Source organism: Myiozetetes cayanensis, unplaced genomic scaffold (genome assembly GCF_022539395.1).
Source record: "Myiozetetes cayanensis isolate MyiCay16 unplaced genomic scaffold, myiCay2020 scf3, whole genome shotgun sequence".
NCBI lineage: Eukaryota > Metazoa > Chordata > Aves > Passeriformes > Tyrannidae > Myiozetetes > Myiozetetes cayanensis.
In genome coordinates, this window is record NW_026087521.1 from 57,092,582 (window position 1) to 57,117,976 (window position 25,395).

General features: G+C 42.2%; 1 long non-coding RNA gene across 1 annotated transcript; it reads right to left on the reverse strand.

Moving 5' to 3' along the window:
- Positions 1-1,474: 1,474 nt before the first annotated feature.
- Positions 1,475-25,088, reverse strand: LOC126644595 (uncharacterized). The gene is made up of 5 exons (XR_007629957.1): positions 24,769-25,088; positions 23,234-23,344; positions 23,045-23,157; positions 14,185-17,302; positions 1,475-6,521 (listed from the first exon to the last, which is right to left on the reverse strand). It is a non-coding gene; the product is annotated as an uncharacterized LOC126644595 (long non-coding RNA).
- Positions 25,089-25,395: the final 307 nt, after the last annotated feature.

The window sequence follows — 25,395 nt, forward strand, 5'->3', positions numbered from 1 at the left end:
TGAAGTAACTCCCTCCCCTCTTAACTTTCTTGTATTTCTCGAGTCGAGGAAGCCAAAGCCTACAGCAGTGAGTGGGTCTTGGTCATCGAGTGTCTCACAAGGCAGCTTTGCAGGAAAGCAACTTGAGCACGGCTCTGCTTCTCATGCAGCTGGGGGCAGCTCATGCTCATGGGCTTTGTCAGCCCCACTGCCTGTTCAGCAGCCTGGAGGTGCCCTGACAGAACCAGGAGACAGTGGGTGAATTCATACCTGTAAGTGTTGCACAGTACAGGCACACCTCACACACATCCCCCTCCTCTGGGGCTGGGATGTCTTCGTATTTACAGGTTCTTTAGGTCTTGAAAATTAAAGCAGGCAGGTAAGAAAAGGCAAAAAGAGAAGCTTGAGATAAATAACATTTAACACTCTATATTTCTCCTACATGTGGGTCCATGGCATAAATCAATGCTCTGCACAGGGCCATTCAGATATGATTTTGTGAGCCATCCCACCCACTGTAGGAGAGCAGTAGATAGAAGGAGATCAGTTACAATCTCAGTTTGCAGGGTGAGGGCCTTGGATGCTGTAGTGCTAAACATTGCATCACTGACTTTTGTTCTTACAGAATTTATGGATCTAAGGTTCTGTTGGCTCTGGTGGGCAGCAGGACCTGAGAGAGCCTGCAGTGGCACGGGTGTCAGAATAAATTCCAGAGACATGTAAGCCTCAGTCCATTTCCAGAGTGAATTAAACACTAATGTCTTACTTGAAGGAAGGCTCTCATTTCCAATGTACCTTTCTCCTCAAAAAGAACATGAAGGCTTTTCCTCTAAAAATCCAGAGGGTAAGATTTGGCCTTTCAGAAACTCAGTGAGAAGAACAAAAGGAATTTCCACCACCTTTAACCAACTCACTTCTCCTGTCAATAAACAGAGCAAAGCATTAAGCAATAGCATAGAAGACCTTGGTTTACACTCTTTTTTGACCCTTAAATATTTGCTCTCCTTGACATTTTTGGGGTAAGTGTCCTCGCACAAGGTTTCAGGAGCTCTGCTGAACCTGTGCTTCCACAGCTCTTTTTCAGGTTATATAGTTTAGGAAAATCTTGACAGCCTCTGCCAGAGAGCTCTTGCAGCCTTCTGAGCAACTGAGTTCAGCGCTTCAGTTCATCATGAAGTTTAAAGATTGCTTGCATTTAACCACATCTTGTTTATACCAGGAAACCCAAAGAGCAATTGTTCTTGCCTATTTGCAACTACTGTGATGCATTAAGATGGGACTTTCCACCCCTCTGGTCTAATTTCCCAAAGATTGCACGTCTGGTGGGATCAGTCGCCCCACCAAGTTGCCCCTTGCTGAAAGGTCGTGACAGAGAGACACACAAAAGAGATTACCTCCTTTTTTTTTTTTTTTTAATTTTTTCAACTATTTTCTTTTTCTATACCATACGTGATCAAAATTAAAAAATGTGTTTTGCTAGTTACTGAGTGTGATGTTCAATATGAATAAGTTAGTTCAGATCGTTTCTCTGAACAAGTTCTGAGATGAGTCAGTTCTCAGGACTTGCCCACACTGAGTTGTTGTTTTCTGCATTTCTAGTTATTAATGGAATAAAATTACTAGTCCTTTTGTAATCTAATAAAATTTTCCTCTTCTGAACAAGGTGTAAAGGTTGATGATATGTTGTTACAGCTCCACAGAATTTTTCCCTCCTCTGAAAAACTTCTCCTCTGGCAATATTTTTGCTTTGGCAATAAATTATAATAAAGTTATAAGATTTTATTTCTTGTCATTGATTATCACTTAATTTATCCACATTACTCTTCTGTGAGTTTGTGCTATCTTTTAATATAAGGAAACATTATATTAGCATGATGCAGAGAACCAGTGCTTTGATACTTACCCTTTGTTCATTCCCCATCAAGCAGTCACAGAATTTTAATTAATACTCAGTGTCATTCTAGCAAGTTTAAAAAAAACAAAACAAAACAAAAACAAACATAACAAAGTCCATGAATCTTTATGTGTAACAAACATGCCTTATAGACTAAAGTAAGCAGTCATCTGTCTTTTCAAGTGATCAAACAGGACAAAAGACAGCTAGCCATAACACATCCAGTCATATTTACTTGCTCCTCTTCCTGTTCCCAGCAATATGCACAAATGAATCTCAGACTTTACCTCAGTGATTCAGTTTGCTCTTGTCAGAAGGGCAAAACACTGTAATGCCTCTCTCCAGGTTGAAGCTGATGTCTGTGCCCTGCCTGCACCGATCTCCAGCACCTCGTGGATGTCTACACCCTCTCAGAGTCACTTCTGCGCCATCAGCACTCATGGGCCCCCATACATCGGCCTTATGCCAAATCAGCACACACACGCTCCTGGATCAAGCATCGCAGAGAGTTCCCACCTTTATGAGAATTGCTAATCCATGCAAGATTTTGGAGAATCTGTCTGTGGGCAGTGGGACAGGTTTGAGCACGGCTAGGACAGATGTGCTCCCAGAAATGGGTAAAGAGGCCCCCAGGCCAATTTGGGATGGTTACAGAGATGAGGTCTGAAGGCATGATCCAGCTAAATTCTTTGAAAACCATAGTTTCAGGAGATGACCAGGGTCTCTGTAACTTCTAAGGGTTTCCTGTTCTTGTGGATGCAATCTTAGGTTATGTTCCAGCTGTTGTTTTTTGCCTCCAGTTAGTCCTAGAGTTCTAACAGTCAGGGAATGTTGTTTCAGAGGAAATAGTGGAAAATTGTTTCAGAAGTAAGTACTGTAGACAAATCATGGCAGGAGAGGACAAAACAGCTAATAAATGCTTTGTGAACTATATAATAAATGTGGAGAAGAATCTGGACAGTACCACTTCTGGTGGAACTCTGGAAGAACATCCAACCCCAGATGAAGCAACCATACCATTTTGACAGGTATTCTTAAGGAGTTTCCTGAAAGGGATCCTCACTCTACATAATCTGTAGCAGGGCTAAGTTGGTTTTTTCGGTACAAAGCATTTTACCTAAGTCTAAATCAAATCTTCTTTCACTGCCCTTCGCAGTCTCTGCCTCTTGTTCTACCCAGCAGGGACTCAACTGTCCTGGTCGGGGTGCCCTCACTCTCTCCTCTCCTCATCAAATAACACAGGAGGTTGCTGGGTCTTTTACTACAGACCTCCAGGTTTTCTTGAGGGCCTTGGGAAGCTTTTTGAGCTGCTTGGAGTGTATGCTCTACCATGACTTTTGAACTGACCATCTCCAGCTTACTAGCACAGGGGGATGGGTCTCAGTGAGTTGCCCATTCTCCTTCAAGCACTGTGTTTTGGCACTGAGCAGTTTGAGTTAGACACCATTTTCATTTCATGTTATCTGAGCACTTGAGAAAGTTATATTCCTAAAGAATACAAACTGCTATGTCAGATCAGATTAGGTTATTTGGCAAAAATAATAAGAGAACAACTATGAGAAAATCTGTCCACTGGAGAAATTGTCTTCTAAATACCCATCAAGTACTGGACTGAAATGGTGAGGAAACTGAAAGGTGGGTGATGAATATGAGAGGGGAAAATAATGTTTTGAATTAGCAAAAAAAAAAAAAAAAAATTAATTCTTTCCAGCAAAAGGGAACAGTTTTCATAAGATGAGTTGAGTTGTCAGCCTTTTGCAAATTAAAATGAAAGGACATTCCTTAAGGGAAAATTGTTTCAAAATAAAATGAAATTCGTTGTACTTAGAAAATCTAAACCATTGTAACTTTCCCCAGCTTGCTCTGTTTACTTTAGCTTAAGGCAGTCTGGATTTGTAGAACACACGCTCCATCACCTACAGGCTGTCTGTCCTTTCTCTCCCCTTTTTCATCATTGGCTCAGTCCATCTGTATATGGTTTCCAAGAGTCCTCTTCTTGTTCATGCAGTTGGCACTCTGGACATGGTTTTTTGCAGAGGATGTCCTAGAGAGAAAGACTCAAAGACATAAGGCAAAATGTCACTGAAGCCTCTTCCCCAGGTCAGGAATGTCACAGTGCTTCCTACATTTGCTGCCAGCATTCTGAATAAACCTTATACAGACTGAAGGTAAAAAGTTGTATTAGGTCATTTGCCTTGCTCTTCACAAACTGACCATCATGTTATTTAAATTCAATGTCTGAAGGAATCTCTCTTTTTTTTGATCAGGTCCTTGAGTCCTGCGACAAGATCAACATTCATTTAAATGACACAGTTGGTTTGACAGAGGCAAGGAGGCTTTGACAGTCCAGGCCATTCTCACTGGCTTTGGTGGTTCCTTATTACTGCAAGATGGATGTGTCTCCCAGTCCTGAATGTATTTACCCCCCATGGCTTTCATCTGGGCCAAAGCAGTGACCCCACTTTATGACACACCTTTCCATTAGTTTTTTTATTGGTTTTTTTACTAGAAGCACACAGCTGTGGATGAGCAGCGAGTTTTAAATGCTGACTTGTAGCTGGCATAGCAACAAAACATACACACTCATATATCCCTGCAGTGGGTGGAGGACACAACACTGACTACTACTGGGTTGCTTCATCCCTGCTGTTCTAACACCTTGATTTCCACTGCAGCTAGCTTTGTTCTGAGCAAATATTGAAACTTTCCATGTTGGAGAGCTGCTTCCTTGTGGTTATTGTTGTTATTTAACAACATTAATATCCAAGGAACATTATAACATCTATTCCATGAGGAAAACTATGCTTTGTAGCAGAACATCAGGTCTGGCAAAGCAGCAGTTTTCATGGCAAGACCATGTCTTTTGCTAATCCCAGGAAAACCTGCCCAGTGTGGTCAGTTTATAAGTCTTTGCAAAATTACTCTTCACAAATGTGCTGTTGAAATGTCTTTAGACTTCTTGGCAGCTGGGTTCCCCTATGGTTTCTCTCTATTGCTCAAGGAATTTGAACAGCCAGTCCTTGAGACTGCAGCTGGTGCCATCTTCACTAAGTTTGCTCCTGGCCCTCCCTCACTAACTTTTTCAAGAAATCCCTTTTGTCCTCTTGACATTTTCTTTAATCTTCTTATTTTTGTGCATATGTAATCGAGTACAGGCAGGCTATCTCACAGTAACAGTCTGAAGTGATTTAAAATCATTAGAGGACCTTGGCAGTAGATGCTAGAGGAGTATTAAGTGTTTATACTATGTCTGTTTGCTTATATTGCACCTTTGCCAGAGCCATAATTCAATTTATGCATACGGATCAACTTTTTAATACCTTCCAGGAATAATTATTGTCATCATTTCGTGTTTCAGTGTGTGTATTCAAACAAAACATGTTGCAATTGGATTGAAAAGGTTGAATCCTGTTTTGAAAAGTCTCATTTAAAGTTTATGCATTTCAGAATAAAAGTAATTTTAAAAGTGGGGATGTAGCAGCATCACAAACACAGTTTTTCAAAATATGAAGACAGATATTCCTCCATGTTCCTACAGAACTTGCCTAATGCAGCTGTGATTTCATTTAGCAGCTTTCAATGATACATATCTATATATATATATGCATATGTATATACAATGAAACATAAAGTCTACAGCTCTCTCTGCTCCAAATTATTTTTCATGATCTTACCTAGGGCTATTTGAAATTTTTTAATTATTACTTCCTAACTTTCATTTATAAGCACATTCTGGTGCAGTTGCAAGAAACTGTCGGAGCTGTACGCTAAGATGCATGTATTGACAACCACGTAGTCAGGTTAAGAGCAATACATTTCAGTTTTGTACCATTCCTCCAGCTTCAAAATGTGCAGTCCCATGCTTCTGAATGTCCAAATTCTAAATAACAAACCCTTAATATATCAACGCCAAAAATTTCAGTAATAGCTACTTTCTTGATGGTCAAGGAGTGCTGCCAGAATCAATAAACCCATTGTCTGTGGTAAAATTTGTCAACACTGCTATGAGCCATAGAAACTTATTATCGGCTGTTTTCCATAGATGCATTTGGTTTTTTTACTTTTTAATTGTTGGATGAAGATTAACCTTTCAGTTGGCCATGAAATGAACGTTCATTTTCACAGACAGACACCTGACTGAGATTGCGGACATCCCCCAGACCCTGCAAGCCTCAATACGCTGACAGAAAGGAGTCCTCTGCACAGCAGTCATCCACCAATTACTGCAAGAACAGCTACTATTAAAGATTTTGCTTTGGAGTGGGAAATAGCTTGTGGTTTTGCACAGCAGACATTTTTTGTGGCACACAGTCAGGACCACGTCCTCTTCTAAGAAGCCGGACAATTTTAGTCCTTGGCACTGGCAAGGCAGTGACAGCCCCTGGAGGAAGAGTGGCTGTGGCCACCCCCTGGTGTCCCCCTGCTTCAGCGCGCCTCTAAAAATGAATCCTCACATACTTGTTTTTCGGAGAACAGCAACGGGCTTGTTTCACAACAGCTTTTGCTGTATTTTACTTACGTTTCTTTCTGTCATTCCCTTCAAGGAAGAAAAGACATGAATCAAGCCTTTGTTTAAAGGGTCAGCCTCCATGGCTTAACCCTCTCTGCCCGAGGGACACACACCATCGCAGCCTTCCAGACACACCACCTGTTAGGGACAGGGCACTCTTTGTCACCCACCTAGTCATGAAAAGTGTGGAATCCCACCACAATATAACAACTTATGCCTTTATTGTTTAGTAGTCTCAAAATAACATTTTAACAAAACTAAACCTTAAAATCAAGGTGCCAGTATCCTGCCTGTGGCTGAAAATTATTACATGCAATATACATCACTGGTGGTTTGCTTATGCCTCACTGCTTAGAGCATGGTAACAGTGCTGGCTGCTGCTGAACAACTGCTGTTGCTGTCAGCAATAACACTGTCACACAGAGCAACACGAGAGAACATCAGTATAAACACAAACTTCCAACTCTTTCACTTGGAGTATTTAATCTCTGGGTTTTGTCCAAACTGATACCGCCTGGGTATTTTTTCAGGAAGATAAGACCAAGCAAATACTGACATGTATCTAATTGCTTAATTGTTGACTTGAATGTTCTTAAACAGCAACAGAAGAATGGAGGACCATACAGGTGTCCTCATCAATTTGAGCACCTCAACCAGTCTCAGCACATCACTGTTAATGGATGCCAGTCTGCCCAAGTTTGTGGCAATGTAGTGCCATCTGAAATTACTACTGGTACAATTTAGAGAGGAAAGAACCCATTAAATTTAACAAATTCACACTTAAGATTATGCACTGATGAACTAGAGAAAGAAAGAAACCAGGACAATATCTATGAACATGAACATCAGAAACTTTGCACTAAACTGTTTTCAACAGATACTGCTTCAGACATACATTAGACAGTTTGTCCATTGGATACTGACTGTTATTTTTTAAAATGATTGAAACATTCCATAGAAAATGTATTTAATTTAGAACTATAAAAATAAACATACAATTCCACTTTTTAAAGTATCGTACTTTTATTCTGTGTTTTCTCTGAACTTTCATTATTTTACTCCAAATGAGGATGGCATCTACAATAGAATCATTAAGGCTGGAAAAGATCTCTAAGGTCACTGAATCCAACCATTAACCCAGCACTGCCAAGTCCATCCCTAAACCATGTCCCCAAGTCCCACATCTGCACATCTTGTAAATACCTCCAGGGATGGTGACTCCACCACTTCCCTGGGCAGCCTGTTCCAGTGCTTGACAACCCTTTCAGTGAAGAAATTTTTCCTAATATCCCATTTAAACCTTCCTTGGTGCAAGTTGAGATCATTTGCTCTTTTTCTGTTGTTTGTTACATGAGAGACGAGACCAACCCCCACCTCAAAGCAGTGGGTGACACCAGCTATCTCCAAGGAGTGAAACATCTCCCCCACATGCACCAGCCTGCTTCTGGTTGAGGCTGGAGAGCTCTTTGGAACACTGAGAAAACCTTATAAAAGACCACTAACAGTTGTTATACTTCTGTAGGGCATAAATTGTACAATTTGTTATTCAAGAACAAATTCTACGAGTCTGGGGGAAAACCTGAAATTAGGGATGAACCACAAGCCTAATCAACAGCCCATCAAAGGAATTCTGTGGGTTCAGGTTTGAAGCTGAGCTGCAGTATCAGGGCACACTGCAGAAAATTAGTATATTCAAACTGCGCAAAATGAACAGCACAGCTGTTGACAGCCAGTCACAGAAATAATTTGTTTAAAAATAAAACAACTCAAGAAAACATACCAGGAACTTCAGTGACTTAACAGAAGCAGATGCAAAACGTTACAAAGTGATAATTAGAGTGAACTGCCTGAATGCACACTGATGTTGTGCAAGACAGATCAGTTTAGAAATGTACAGCTTGTGATGAAATATTTGCTTGTTCCAAGCCATAAGAATACAGAACATTGAGTTTTCTGTTCTGAGGGCGTGGGGATGTTTGGTGGAGCTGAGGTCCTGCTTGTCAGAGGGCACCCTGCGTTCTGGCAGGCACTACCTTCTGATAACAATTCCTTTCCTCCTGCATGGGAAGACAGAACCTGGGAAGATTAATTAATTACTCAAAACAAACAGATCTATCACAGTCCCCAATTCCAAGCTTGCACTGTTTGGTGGAGAAATGGCAGAAATAATGCTGACATTGGATGGGTGGTACATATTTGATGTCTAAAGACTGCTGGGGAACAGCAGCAAAGACTAGCTTTATATGAATGTGTGCCTGTATGCCCTGGACTCTGATTTTGAAAGGAAGCTGTTTATGTGGGAAAGCTGAATCTCCAGCCTTTTTTTTTTTTTTTTTTTTTTTTTTTTTTTTTTTTTTTTTTTTTTTTTTTTTTTTTGCATAAGAGCTCTCTGGCAGTTTGCCTGATTTCAGAGCAGGGATATTTTGCAATTATTGTTGTCTGTCTTACTCTTCTTTTCATGTGAAACACACTGCAGCAGGACAGGCCCTTGCTGTGCTCTCTTCCCCTGCTTCTAGGATGCAAACCCATGGCTGAGGGGAGGCTGGGGAGGGAGGTAGCAGAGGACTTGTAGAGAAGGAAGGACTGTGGAAGGCGTTTTCTGCCTGCCCTCCTCAGCTGTTTCACTAAAACAGCTCCCAAGCCTGAGGAGTTGCTTCCCTGCAGGCAGAGACAACAGCAGTGTGGTCCATCACAAAGCACTTAGGGCACGTTTCCTAGCAGGAGGCATCTGGGTAGACAGATCCCTGCAGATGGGAGCTTTCTTTTTAAAGCTGTAACATTTGAAACATAAGTAACATAAAGTACCCTCTGTGTTTTGTCTTGTGCCCTTATCTCAAATTTTATTCGAAGTTCTCTTGTAGTCTCAGGTTCATTCACACAGAAATGTAAAATCCTAACAGTATAGAGTAGATGTATTTTTGACTAACAAAACTGCAAATCAAAAATGCTTAGGTTTAATTTGCATAAAAGTTTGTATTAATGTGTACTAACATTAACACTGTTTGTGTGCCTATCTATATATAAGTTTGTTCAAGAATACCTATCATTTCATACAAAACTTTAAAATTAATCTAATAAAATTAATATTTTTAAGGACCAGGAAAAAGAAAAAATAAAACCATGGTGGAAGAAAGAGAGGGAAGGAGGGAGACAGGTAAGAAAGTGCCTGATTCTAGTGGTTAAAGAGGAGCTAAAATAAAAGAAACAGCATTGTGCTGACATGCTAAAATTCAAAACATGCCTCTGGAAGATAGACTAGGTGCACTACAGGCTAAGCTTTTTGAAACACAAAGATAATGTTTGTTTATTTCTAAAGGAAGGCCAGTAGGTACTAAAGTGTTTCTGGTATGGCCAGCAGGCACGAAACAGTGAGTTTTCAAAACCCTTCGGAGATATCGGCAGTCCGATGGACCATTGTTACAGTTGCTAAGCAGCTGAAACAAACAGCAAGAGAAGTGGCAGGAGCATCATTGTAATGACACAGAGAACTCCTCAGATCAGTAGTATCACTTTTGGGAGCCTTGCTCACACTAAGAAACCCAAAGGAAACATAGCTATTACTTCAATAAGTGTATAGTGAACTGGGACTCCTCATTAATTCATTTAGTAAGGGGGCACCCACTAATTTGTTTGTCAGAAACATTAGGAAATAAGATCCAGATGAGTGTGACCTAAGACACAGAACTTGTTCTCACGCAACTTTACAAAACAAGAGCAATTAAAGAGGCCAAGAACATGTATCCTCCTAAAAGGGATTGAGTATTTTAAAATACTACTTAAAAAACAGTTGCAAGATCTGCTCAGGTAGAGAAATGATGTTGTGTTCTTTCTGTGTTTTGAGCACACACAACCCCTCTACTATTATTAGGACTCAGTTTGTAGCAGGAGCAGAAAAGTAGATGGTAATTCACAGTATCAATAAATGTCATCTGCTCGCCCAGTCCTTGCGTTGTGAACTCAAGGCCCAGCGTGGTGGAAGAAAAACAACTTTATTGACAGGTAGAATTGTTGCTATTTAAGGACAGATGTTTGTCTACGTCATTTGTTTAAGCCTGCATGTTGTTAAACACTTGATAAGAAGAATGGGGAAAAAAGTGAAAATTGAATGATTCATTTCTTCAGCCAGAAAGTATTTTATCCTGCCAGGGCTGAAGAATTTCACATGCTTATGTACTTATATATGTTACTATTACACTCAAGTTCCAGAATTTATTCAAATAAAACCTGTTTTGAATTAATTCAGAGTTAATTTAGTAAATTGCAGGGGTTTTGTCAATATGTTCAAATGGTATGTAGAAAAAAAACCCAGCACTTTTTTAACGTGTGTTTAAATATCCTTCCCTTCCTTTCGGATAATAACTATGGAGTAGTATAAATTGTGTAAAGACAACACATTTTTAACCTGTGCAAGAAAGAAACAGGATACAGAGAATATTCACACCAAGGACAGAGCTGCTCACTGGAACTAGTCAGATAAGAAAGAAAACCATGTACATAGCAAAGAAAACCATGCATGATTAGATTTTATTAGATATTATTATAAGTTAAGCAAGATAACCTGTCAATATTTAGACTCTAGAAAATGTATCTCCATAAAATATTACAAGTATTTGAGGTTTATATAGACTGTGCACTCCTTTCTGTGCAATGGTCTGTTGAATCTCAGCCTGTGCTCCATGGAATATTCAAAGAATTCTGAACAATGAACCAACCTGACCAACAGTAGAGACTTTGGGGTGCACTTCAGAGAGCAATATTGCTCTGGTGTATTTGATGTTCTGAAGGAGCCTGCTGTATTTGATGGAGATACACTTTCTAGAGTCTAAATATTGACATTTAGACAGTCTTGCTTAACTTATCTTAGCTGCTTGTCTTTACAGACCCTGCACCTTCTGAGAAATAGGCAGTGTTTTGTCCTTGTATTACAGTATGTCAACTTGAGAAACAGTCATTTGATGGCAAAGTAAATGTGTATAAAACAGCCACAATGACATATTAATGAATGTGCTTGATATACCTCAGGGTACAGCTCACATTTAGGTAGCTCTGTCTCCAAGACCCTTTGGAGAGGACCAGGTGTAAATAATAAGTGTCGAGGAACAACACAAATAAATGTCTCTGGCTGGTTTGAGAAAACTTTTTTTTTTCCTATTCAACTTAGGCTTTAAAAAACTCGAATTCTGAAAACTAGGCAGGGTTGTTGAAAATCTAAAATTTGCTGCTGTAAACTTCAATTTTGCAGATCCAGCCTTTATATTCAAAGACCTTTACACACCAGTGGTATCAGTGATAGCCATCTCAACACCTCATTTTAATACCAGCAAATCAGAAGTTGAGTAATTCCCACAAGATAGAACATCTAATTGATACTGTTCATGCAGGTGGCATCCTGGCAAAGGCTTTGACCTTCAGCAATTCCATCTAAGTCAGCTTTCTGGGTGAAACCCAACATCTGAGTCAGCTTTCTAAGCTGCTAGTAATTTTGAGAGGGCAGAGGTTTGAGGGGTTTAGTGTTGCTCCTTCCTGTTGTAATACAAAGAACTCAAAAAACCCCCCTCAATCCGTGGAGCCTAATTTCACCCTGAAGAGTTAACTCCCTCCGAGAGAAAAATATGGACTGGAGCTGCAATTCTGTTTTAAGCAACAGAGTATTTGATAATGAATAGTAATTAAATTAGGGGATAATATTAAGCTACCTTAATCTTGCTCTGCCTGTCACCTCACTATAAAAGATGACTGGGGAATTGTTGATTGTGTGGTTTTGGGCTTGAGACATGTTTTATAAAAAAAAACAAAAACAAAACACACACACACACACACACAAAAAAAACAACACAAAAAACACAGTTTAAAGAGTGAGAAGGGAATTCTGAAATCCATAGGAAGAGAACTGGTTTTATTTCTCTTTCTGCCTTGATTTTTGGGTCCTTAAGAACAATGTTAACATTTTTAATTATTACTATTTCTTTATCCAGAACTATTTTAAAGGGAATTTTAATTGTTTTAAGGTATTTTTAGAACATCCAAATTATATTTGTTGCCAGAAAAGTGACACAATGATATGAGGCCCTAATACTAAAGTGGAGCATTTTCTATGAATCTTATCTAGACCTGCAGGAAACAAAAGCACTGATTTCTCATGGAAGTTATAAATCTCACGCAGTGAAAATAGTTACATTTATCACAGTCACCTCTCTATTATAGGGATAAGGTGAGTTTATTTGTGGGCAGGGTAAATAAGTAATTATTTTAAGCGACATGGGGCTTTCCAGGTAGTTAGACAACGTCTTATCTATTTGTCAGACACCAAACCTGCTTCCAGTAAATACACTGGAGCCAGCTGTGCCATCTCTGGTCAGCAGGTATTCCCCAGTACCAGTCAAAGTTCATCTTTTTCACTTCCTCCTGCAGCACAATGAACAGAAGTCACTTTTTACCTTTATCACACAATAATTGAATCAAAATATAACAATACACCTATAATAGTCCCTTTCAGACTTGACCACATGGAGGGGCAGTATCCTCCAATGGTGTGGTACCCCTCACATGAAAGCTGTCCAGAGACTGAGCAAGATGCACAGCAAACAGCAAGATATTACATTCAGTTCTCCAGCACTTCATTAACAAAGAAATCTTTAAATACTGAAAACTACAAAATGCTCTATGCAACAGTGTTTGGCCAAATTGAAGTAGTCATGTCCCCCCTCACCTTCAGAAAAGCCTGAAATGAGGTGACCTGGATTTTGAGTTACAAGGTTTAACAACAGAGCAGGAAGGAAGAAAGCATGTGATTTAACCAACAATGTTTGCTCTGTTACAAGCCAGTCAATGCAGGGTGTTTTTGTTGAACCAGGAATCCGAAATGTGACTTCCATAAAAAACATAGCAGTAGACTCCTGTGTGTGTGTGCAGTCACAGGAAGCAGTTAACTAAAAACCCTTGGGGGTATTCTGCATTGCAGATAAAATATTTGTACCCAGTAATGGCAAAAGTCCATCTCAGACACCCACACATCTGCACCTCCAGCCCTTAGTCAGAAACTAGTGAATCAATAAAATGTGGTCCTCAGACTGTCACTGCATAGAAATGTTTGCTATCCAAACAGACAGGAACACTTCAGGAGTAGGAATATGAGATTTGATAAGCACGCAACACAAAGCACCTACATCCCAGCAAACCCCAACACCACCGAGCGAGACAGGTGGGCTGGAGCAAGAGCAGATTTGGATTTGATGTGCTGATTATTGGAGAGAGACTTAAAAGATCAGCCTTATCACCAACTGGAGTTGTTCTATAGTAAATATCATCCCTTCCGATGCACTTTTACCTTCTGCTTTCAAAAGCCCTGTGCTTAACTCCGGTAAATGAGATACACATCCTCTGTCCAAAATGCTCCTGATAAGCGCTAGTTTGCTTAAGGAAAACCTTCAGTTTCTGATCAAATCCTCCAGCTCCCCTCAGAAAGATAAGACAGTGGAACTAAACCAAATGCAAAGGTTCAGTCCAGGGGCCCATTTACTTTGGGGATTTCCTACAGAAAATATTAAATAAGCTGAAAGTTCAGAACAATCGCTCATCCATCCCAGTAAGAGCACTCATCACTGGGGCAATTCTCAATCATCAAGAGAAGTGCCAGGCAGCAGCAGCATAATTCCAAACAGTCACCACCAGATTCAGTCTGCAGGATGGGAAGGAGGTGGCTGTGCCAATGACTACCCCTCACAAAGCCCCTTTACCTCACCCCTCACTGCTGCAGCCACAGCCTCAATGAGATGCTGTCATGTGCCATTATTCAGCTCACCTCAGACTTCCTCGCTGTTGGTGTCATGGCATGGTGGAGATCTAACTTCAGAAGCTGCAATATCCTTGCTTCTCTTGAAGTAAGCCCAGGGAAGCTCTCTGGTCCGGGACAGGGTGTCACCAGTAGGACAGGCAGACTTGACACAGAAAAACAGGGTGAGAAGTCCTGGCAGTGATGGGGGAACAAAGCCAACTCCATCCCCAACATTAGTTATGGGGTTCCCAGGATGTTTTCTAACATCAGTTTCCTACATTCCCAGAGTCTCCCGCTGACAGAGGCTGCAGAACTGCTCATGGTGTTTCCCAGTGGACAGCCAGGATGTGGCCACCAGCACTCAAGTGTTTCTAACAATATGATCCCAAACCCAGCTCTGGGCAAGAGTGGGAGACAATATCCCCAGAAGAGGGAACGTGACTGAAAGTAGTCATGTTGCCCTGCACCCTTGGCCCCTTTATGGGTCTGCTGAAGTGTTTCAAGACCAGCAGGGGCCAGGGCTGCGTGTGGAGGAGAGCTGAGTGTAGGGGAAGGCACCAGGGCAGAACTCAAGGGAGCTGCTTCCAGCTAGTCCATGACCAATCCTCAGGCAAGCACAGGAGAGTTTGCTGTCTCCTCATTTCTCCATTACTTACTCTTCTCTCACCATGAGCAAAAGCTGAGCAACAGCTCCCTGCAAAGGCACCACCACTCTGCTCCCCTCTTCCTGATCCAGCTTAACACCCAAACACGCCAGAGCTGCCCACAGCTGCCCACAGCATGGGAGCCAAGCACACAGCAGGCTGCTGCACACCTGTGTGGCAACACCAAAGAAAAGTGCACTACAATATCCCAGTGTGAATCCAAGGAAGTTTTCATACTCATACTTTGAGTTTTGGGAGGAAGGTTACATAACCTTATAGCATAGGAAGGTTGCATAAGCTCAAAGTGAGATCCCAGCTCATCCTGCAGTTCAGAAGGGCACAGACAACTCAAAATATCAACTTTGCTCTTTCTAGAAGAGCAGGAAATTACTGTTGTTTTGATTTGTGGTATGACTGGACTGCAGTAGAGCTCGAGGCATCTCCCTGCTCTCGCAGAAGGGTTATGTGAAGATGGGTGGCTTCGGCACACAATCAGTGGCCACAGGAGACTGAGGAAGACCAGTGAGTCATTTGCCTTTTTGTTATCCAGGAATATATTTTTTTCCCATCTGAATTAGAGCCCTTATGATTCTTATTGCAAGATAACCAAAAGGGACCAGCAGAGAAATTAGGGAACATGATGTAACAGTCCTTTAGGATATGATCTAAAAGCCTTTTCTTGCCACAAAATTTAAAGCAGCCAAACCACAGGACAAAAACAGCTCAGAGCCTATTGTCTACTTTTCTTACACTGACAAGATACTGATGATCTTTTTTCTGTGGAAAAACAACTCCAGAGAGTCACCCCTCAAACATGCTTTTTACACTCCATATCCCCCATTTTCTGTACTCATTTCCCCATGTCCTAAAAAACATCTACTTATGTACCATACTTTACATGGAAGCAATTTGTTTTAGAAATTAACCACAATGCACATTTAAATCTATATTGCACTTGTACCCAAATCATCACCATGTTGTTGTGCTTATATTATTTGTTAAGATGTAACTGCTACCAGCCTGTTCGGGAGGAAAACAACTCTTAGAGGACCCAGCCATTCCTCAAGTTACTATACTTGTAGTTTCATTCCTGTAAGTGAAACAGCTGCAGTATAGCTGAATGTCAGATATGAGATTCTTACATGCAACACAGAGCTCAAAAAAGTCAAACCTTAAAGTGTTGTTTCCAGGCACGATGTTGTTACCCCCACCATCATCTTTATCAGAATGAATGTGTATCCTCCAAGATACATGCCACGTAAATCTGGTGCTTCTCAAAGATGACAGGATATTTTTTTATCATCTACACAGCTGTTCAAAATTTTGAAATTTTGGAAAAGCTGTTTGAAATCCCAGGTCTGGCTGGAGGGCAACAGTATTTGTAGTTTCCCTGAAACAAAATCTCCAACAAGAACTTCAGTTACAGACATGCTGTGGTGGTCTGTGCTGGGTGGACAACACTGATGAGAATAAGTGGCATCTCTAGCAAAGCAGCTTCCTAGGGACCAGAAAAAGCCACGGGTAAAAAAATGCATAAACCAAAGTGACAAAAATCTGCTATCTGCACTTAGGCAGCCAAATCCTCAACAAGCACCTTCCTTTCTCTCCTATCCCGGTAGCTCCAAACGTATCCTTACCAGGTGTTTCTGCTTGAGTTTATTTTAAGCTGTCAACAGATGGGGCTGATCTAGCAGCATTCACCACTGATTTTTGTTGCTTTACTGGTTGTGAGAGATCTAAAGAGTTAGGATCAGACCCACACAGTAGAAAGCACAGCATTTTCCTTGCACACTTGAAACTCCCCAAGAATTTTGATGCAGGTCCAGCTCATACCCTTATACTTTTTCCATACACTGTCCCATGAGTTTCACAGAACCTCCAGCCAAAATTCTGCTTACAGACAACAGGTATATGAGATGGATTCATACTGTGGAACAGGAGTTGTTCATTCACTTCCAGCCCTGGGTTTCTCTTTTCCATGTGCTGTTTCTACCTACAGGAAAACATATCAGAGGATTAGCATATACATATTACACTCATGCACAAGCACTTATCTTTATGTGTTGGCTGCCTTCTCCACCCAATTTTCCACCAGATTCAAAATAATATGGTAGATGGAACAAAAAAAGTGGTGTAGTGGTGACACACATGCGTATTGCACACATTGACTCAAGCTTTCCCCTCTCACTAGTCAGATCAAACCTTCCCCCTGATGTCAGGTGGCTGGTGGCAGTTTCTTGCATGCCATGAGAAGCCAGCCGTGCCAGTGCCCACAGCTACTCTCTGTTCAGCATTGCCTTTGCAAAAATCCCCTAGTAGAGAAACAGGGCGTATTTGGGCAAAAAGGAAAACAACCTCTTTGTTCTGTGGTGCAAGATCTGATCTCAGTAGACCATGGCTGGACACTGAGATAGATGGCTGGAACTGATGGCATGGTTGAAGGGGTGGCTTAATCCTTAGCCGGCCTTCAAAAAGAGTTTTCTTCTTTCCTGTTGATAACACTAGCAGAAAGGCCAAGATAATTAATGTGTGAGAGGTGGTCTTCCGCACTCCTGCTTTTTCCTTCCCTGATCTCCACCCTAAGGAAAGTGTCTTAGACCTTCTTTCCTGCAAAACCAGCAGATGCAACAAGGGAACTTGGAGCTGGAGCTAAGAGGAATCCCTGTGCCTTTTTACAAAACCAAAAAAAAAATCCCATTGTGCTTCAGATATATTTAAAAGAAACTTTGCTAATATAACAGGAACTATTTCAGAAATACAAGGTTGTCTCAATGGGGAAGAAGAGAATTAAAAGAAGAAAACTGAGTTTCTGGTGTATAGAAAAGAGCTGATAGTGACATCTCATACAAGGATAAAGACAATAGCCCACAGGCCAAAAATTGCTCTCTCATGCTCCTCTGTAGCCCTGAACTCTAAGTCTAATTAGAAGTAGCACTCTAAATTTTGGTCTCAGACTACAGATTTTCTAATAAACACTGGCTAGCAAGCAGAGCACATTTTCTACAAATTCAGTATATCTGTTCTCAGACAAGAGCTGAAGCAGTCACCTGTTTAGATGTATTGAAACATTTTCAGTTCCACTCTCTGTCAGAGGGTAAAATTAATTTAACCACTTATATGTACCTTATCACTTTAAATCAATCCTGTCTACCAATTTCTCGTGTTCTGTTCAGTCATAGCCAAGTTTGACAAAAGAAAATGGGTAAAACTACACATTACACCTACAAAACAAAGAGCTGATCCACCAGAGTTTTGACTGAATGTTTTTTTCTGAATTTGTAGAAAATGCTCATGCCAACTGGAACCACTTTTTTTTTTTTTTTCCAGAAACATTCAGTTTTGGTGCTGTTTTTTCCTTGGAAAATTCAGAGCTGGACTGGCATCTCTGGTTCCTACACTTGAGCTCAAGTGACCCTATCCTGTCTCGAACTGCGAAATGATAGGGGTAGGTACCCAAAAAAGGGAGCTTTAGATTAAGTTCAAGTATAGGATTAAATGTAGGTCTCCCATGTCCTGGGGAAACAGTCCACCCACTCCTCCAGCTGTGGTTAATCAACCTCTCAGATTTCACGGAAAAAAAAAAACTCTGACCTTCTCCATCTTGAATGAGAACATTGCAGTTGCAAGAAGCCAAACAGTAAAGAAAACATTTCTCCAAATCATGTTGTTCTACCAACAGGGAGGGTATGTACAACTTGAACTTATAATGCCTGGGTTTGCTGGGTTTTTTCCTAAAAAAGATCATAGAATCTGACAGTTTTTAAAACAGCTTATGTAAAGCCGGGCTTACAAAACAGAATTTGAATGCACCCTGAATATAAACCCCAGGTTTATGAAAGCAATCATCATAACAAAAACCTTTTCAGCTGCTGGGTTTTCCTAACTAAAACATAAATTTTCTATAAACCCAGGTCTAATTCCACAGGCCCCAACCTTTTTGTCATCTCCCCTCCCATTTTTTAATTTGGTTATTTTTCCACCATAAATCAGAGGATCACAGTGGTCCACTCCCGAGGAATGTGCCTGGGATACGGGGCTGCACAGAAGAGGGTTTGCCTTTTGCCAAGGGGAACCACCCACATGCTGCAAGAACGGGAGGAGGGCCCAGCCATTATCTGAATGGCTCTGCTGCCACGGGGGAATGAAATAAAATGGACACAAACAACTGGAAAAATTGCCAAAGCATTGGGCTCTGAGTCCTCCAAAGCCCGAGGATGCTGTAATCCTTTATTATCTGCTGAAGTAGGTTTTTAATTTCCCTATATTTGCTACTAGCTGGAAAAATGTTAACCTAACACAAACAAATGTGTTATAGCACTTTTGGTCACTCGCAGGGGGCCTAGCCAACACCCACCGGAGGTGTAATCGTGGCCTGGGATTTTTCAAAGCCCTCTCTCCCCTATTCATGCTCCTTTCCTCTCTCTCACTCGTGTCCCAGTGGGCTCTAAACTCCTACTCTGAGAACTTCTCCGTAATGGAAAGGAGCTATTTCACTCCATGGAGCACATTTCTTCTGCCCAGAGCACACTGCAGTCCTAAACAAGCTGAAGCAAAGCTGTGCAAAGACACTGCGAGTTCAGAACAGGTGTCCAGTTGGAAAAGAGAAGGTGAAATTGTTTTTCTATATCAAGTGCACGCTTATCTTTCTTGCGCTCTGACTCATCTTTACAGACAAGCCCTGGTGTTACTGTAGTGAGTCATCAAAGCAACTTTATTTATAATCACGCTGCCTGATGTTTCAAAAACACACAAGACCTAAACCTTATTATAGCAGTACTAAATGAGATGATGGTCATGCTTTGATTTGAAATTCCAGAGCGTGACAGTGTTTTAAAGGAGAACCAGTCCTGTGAATAGGGAGCACTGAGGCTCAATGTCCAGGTCAGATCATCAGCTGTCATGTAGGTCAAATCAAAAGCTATGTATAAAACAACATTTCTGTCCACTGGCCATTTAAATATACAGTGCTATGGTGTAAATGGACAAAACTGTGACCCCTACAAAGATCTTCTAAACAACTATCTTTGTCTCTCTTGTTGCTGTACATTTTGGAGTGATGTATTTGCAAGCTAACAAAACTAGTTCTTGGACTCAGGCATGTATTTTAGATTATCTGATGCAAGCTGTTACACATTACAACTTTTCCCAAGGTAGTGAGCAGGTGTGAACAGATATTTACCTCATATTCTACTCCAGGCAGTGCTGAACTGCCCCAGTCCGAAGGAAACATTGTATGTGAACAGCATCTGATTGACTGTTTGAAATAAGGTTGACCACGATTAACAAACTCTAGAGATTTCCACGAGAGAGTCTCCTGGTCATATTTCAGGAACTGCCTCAGTCTTTATATTCTGTATAAATTGTTCTCTCTTACTAACACAAGCTACAAGTAGAGAATGTTCACGTATGTAACAGTGATGCTCTACAGCTAAGATGCACCACACTAGGCTTTCAGCCAAGCCTTTTAGCTTTTCCTTCCTTGCTTGGCTACATGCTTATAAACATGCCTAATAATATCATATCCTAGACTCTGTCTGAAGTAAGTACCACAGCTCTACAGGAATGATCCCTGTTATCACCTGTCCTTACCACCAGCAGGCCATATTGACCTCTTCTGGTCAATTCATATTCTTCACTTTTATTTCTCTTGACTGCTGTTAGGCTCTACACATCCCTGTTCCAACAACACTACACAAATTTTCCCCAACTGATGTTTCTGCTCTTTCAGTCCCACTCTTCCTTCTGCTCCCGAATACAGCATCCAAAAAACAGGATGTCAGCCTTATTCCCTGATTTTCCCAGCTCATTAGCAGGCTGTGTGGCAAAACAAAATTATGTTTTCCACAGGCTCTATGACCATGCATCCCTCAGTTGGACCTGCTGCTTCACCTCGTCACCAGTATCAGCCTTAAGAGAAGAATATAAAACATGACGGTACAAACTCCATTACAGAGGAGCTTTTTCATCTCCATCAGACTTCTTTGAACACCCCCAGCCATGTAAATTTTCTTCAGCAGAAAGTGGAAAGCTGCCCTGGCAGTCTCCAGGCCACGAGGATCTCTCCTCGGTGCACTCCCCTTCCAGCACGCCTGTCACAGTGACAGCCTGCCAACACTGTCAAACCCACCGCCCAGCCTACCTGCACCAAGTCTACATCAGCAGATAAATGAGTCATTCTGAAGCAGGAGAGGGCTCAATAAACAGACATTATTTTCCACAGTTAGGAAAATAATTAGCATAACATTCCATATCTTTCCTTGTCCTCTTTCCTACTGCCACTCATTGCAGCACTAGAAATTCTGCAGATTTTTATCAGTCTGAGGATTCAGATGTCTCTGGACCATTTTTTTGAAAGAGAATACAAATAAATGCACAATGAATGAGAAAGGAGGTTTTTGCTCTCTGGGAATGCTGCCCAAGAGAGCAGATGTCATTGTGCAACACAGTGCTCGTGCTGCTCCTACATCCAGCTCCTCCTCTGCTCCCCACTGTTCTGCTTCAGGCATTTTGCTGGCAGTAAGGAGGGATCTGTGAAGTCTTTTCATGCTGTAGTGACTGACTGAGGAGCTGATTATCTCAACTTCATGTTTTCTTCCCTTCACATAGAATCTGTCTCCAAAGTCACTGAGTCTTTGAGGGTTGCTGACCTGCCTTCCAACCAGCACTAGCTCCTCTTGTGTTGAAAGAAGAGACCTTCTCCCCTCGGAACTTGTGATGATAGCAGAGGGAAAACACTCACAGGCACTTGAAGTGCTGCCTATGAAAGTTCTGTGGAGGTTTGTAGACATCCTTTTAACTGTGCCTCACTCCAGGTGGTGATACCCAGCAAACACTGTAATCCATTTATAATGGTGTGATCTCTGTCACAAAAACAGGCCTCTCTGAAATGTGCAGTCCTTTTCCAGGGATCTAGACGCTGCCTTGCACTACATCTTTTCTGTTTTCCACTGATGTGACATAGTGCCTCATACTTCAACCCCCATCCCAGGTGCTCTTTGCTGCTTGCCAGAGATGCTCAGGATAATTCCTGCCTCTCCCCACAACCTGGCAGCTGGCTCTGCCCACCAGCCAGTAGCTCTATGGAGAATGATGTTTCAGAGGCTGGGGAAGCCCAGTCTGCTGCCTGCAGAGGCCTCAGGAGCCTGGCAGCCTCTCTGGTGAGCACCAGAATCACCAGCTCCCATGCAGTGACATGCCCAGATTATGTTGGATGACTCAGGCTCAGCTTTATTGCTGGGGAAGACATAAGGATAAGAACTCCACACACTCACTCACCAGAGCACAGTAATGGAGCAGAGCTATGAAGAGATAAAACTCAGAAGGAACTACCAAGGTAGTGCTTGGGCACTGTTCGAGCACTGATTCCCTGGTCTGCTTACAGCTCACTTGCCCTGCAGAGACCTTGAACAAACTTCTCTGTTTTTTCAGCTACTGAAGAAAGCCACCAGAGAAGCCACACTCTTTTTCCAGCACCACACATAAGAAGGGGACAATCTACCTACCTCTTACTCCCTTGGACTAGTTTTGGAAGATCCTATATGGTGATGCACACTACCTCCTCTAGGCATGATATAAACACTTTTTAATATTTTAATCAAGGCTGCCTTCCACAGCTTATAGCCTCCTTCAAGTATGATATATCATGAGCAACCATCACTGCACACAATTTCTTTTTAAGCTCTGCACAAGATGTATACATACCATAGAAACTGAAATGCAGTCCACAGTCGGCTTAAGCTATTATGCCCCTAACTTTTTTGCCTCTCTGTTCCTCTCCCCCAAGGCAATAGTCACAGCAGTCTGGGAAGGGGGTGTGGGGGTGTTGTTGTTTTTGGGTCTTGTTTGGGTTTTTTTCTGCTTGGAAAAGGCTTAGCTGCATGGCACAGTCACAGCCAAGGAAAAGCAGAGATACCAGCATGTAATGCTCACTGTGTGCCAGGGTAAACCAAATACATATAAAAAGTCAAATTACAATGTACATAACAATCACCTACGCTGTGTGTGCACAAGAGGGACATCATATCTAGGATGACTTAACATTCCCTTCCACTACCATTCCCTTCAACATATTTTTATCCTAATTTGAGCCCTTGATTTCCTAATTATAAATACAGAAGGAAGGTTCCCATATTTACAACCTTAGCTCAGCATGCTGTAATATCAAGGAGACACAGACACTACTTTAAAAAGTCTCTGTTCACATCAGAGCCACCAGTTCTGATTAGTTTGCAAAAAATACTTACATTTTATGTTTTACTTCCTTCCCCTTATTCCTGTGCTGACAGGCTGCTTGTACCCCATGAAATATTCCCTCACTGCTTTCACATTCAAGCAGAAAAGGATTTTCAATGGCATTCTGCAAAAGAAGCTGTGTGACAGTTAGCTCCCCTCTAAGTATGTCAAGAGGTAAACACATAGATTTTTTTTTTTACCTTTGAAATCTCTCTCATGTTTCTGTGAACCAACTTGAAATTCCAAAGAGAACAGATGAATCTGAAACCATGGCTCCACAGCTGCAGAAGTTATAGGCATAGCACCTTGTTCTGGACAAGGGAAAGAAATATTTGTTAGCAATTGGCTTTGGGCCACAGGGGTGTCACAGACAGGTTGGATTTAGCATCTATACAAGTTATGTGGAAAAGACAGTGATTTAAACCAGTCAGGTCATGGACTCATCTCTGAGCAACATCAGGGTCTCTCTGCTTTCTTTCATGGAATCATGAAATCACAGAATGTTTTGGGTTGGAGGGACCTTAAAGATCATCTAATTTCAACAACCTCCCATGGGCAGGGACACCTTCAAGTAGACCAGACTGCTCAAAGCCCTGTTCAATAGGGCCTCGAACACCTACAGGCATGAGGCATCCACAGTTTCTCTGGGCAACCTGTTCCAGTGCCTCACCACCCTCACCATTAAAGAATTTCTTCCTAATACCTAATTTAAATGTATCCTCTTTCAGTTCAAAGCCATCACGTCCTGTCCTATCACTACATGCCCTTTGCCAGTCCCCGCACCACAGCGGATTGGAAGGGCTCTCTCATGTCCACCTCTTCTCTCTGTGTCCCCCACCAAGGACTGCTGGTGGCTGCAGTGCAGTCTGAGCACTGTCACCTCCCTTCACCATCCTTGCACTGTGTCACCCTCTTTGCTTCCAAAAGCCCTTCACTCTCCTCTGACTGCCCTCAAAGGGTAGAATAGAGGCTCCCCAAAAGAAGGAGCTGTGATTTCAGGTTCTGGAATTATTTCCAGGTGAGCTTATAGACAGAGATGGCTCCCAGGGGCTTTGGTGGGAAAAGCAGGTGGTTTTCTGGAATTTGTTTTTTAGTAGAAATTTGCAGAAAGTGAGCTCTTCTCACATACACAAAACTGTCAAATTAAAATGATTTTTCAACAAATTCCCAAGCCACCTGTAAAGGAAGCCTCTTTCCAGAGCTGAGTTCCCTGGTAGCATTGAGGAAGATCAGCAAAAAATGACAAAAATGTGCGAGATGATGAAGAAAACACTGGGAGAATACCTGCATCCCTTTTATTCAACAAAGCTAACAAGTGCTGAGTTCAAAGTAAGTCAAAGGAGAGCCTGAACCAAAAAATATCCCATTTAACTGCAAGAATATTTGCCACAAGGTATTGTGGAAGCTAAAAGTTTACATATATTTAAAAAGTAATGGAATAATTACTGAAAGAAGAGTGCATCCAGGATTACTACATATATAGATACCAACTCTGATGCAGGAGATTCCCAAGCCAAAAAATACTGGAGGCAGGAAGAACATTTTGGGAAAGTATTGCTACAAGTCTGCCTTGAGCTTATAATTTTGTTTGGGCACCTCTGTCATCCAGTGATGAGTATGGGCTCTCCTGTACCTCTTGTCCTGGTATGCTACAGTCTTTCCTACACTTTGGGGTAAGAAGAATGGGAAGGGAGTGACTGGCGTGGGGTGCTGGCATGAGAAGGGAGGTGCTCACCTGCTTCCCATATTGAACCATCCACATGTGCCCATCCAGCTGATACCGGCAGCTTTCCATCCTGTCGGTGATGGACAGATAGTGCAGAATGATAAGCAGGGGCAGTGAATGAGGCAGATGAGTTTCTGGCAGTCCCAAAAGCAACCCTTCGGCTGGCTCTGCCTCTTACATCCTCCTCCGGTTCTGCCTGCGGTGCGTCCCACCCTGCACTAATCCGCACGTAGTGCTCAGCAGTCTCGATTAAACCGTGACTTTTTGGGGAGGGAGCGCTGACCGGGCTGTGGTGCAGCCACCCGTGAGGAACAGGACCCAGCAGGTCCTGCGGCTGCTGACGGTCAGCGCTGGGAGTGTGCGGTGCCCCCCCGCTCCCGCTCTGCCCCACACGCACCGCGACCCCCGCAGCTCTCCCACCATCCCCTCGCCGTGCCCCAGCCCGACGGGTCCGGAGCAGGACCGGCTCTTCCCGGGCTCCCGCAAGCTCCCGGCGCCGGGCTGGCACCGCCACCTAGGGACAGGGACCGGGCTGCCTGGCAGCGCGTCCGGGACTCCTCCGCCGGCACCACCAGCAACGCGGGGAAGTTCGGGTCGTCCTCTCTTTGGGGTACCCTTAGTTTGTTTCTCCCTTCT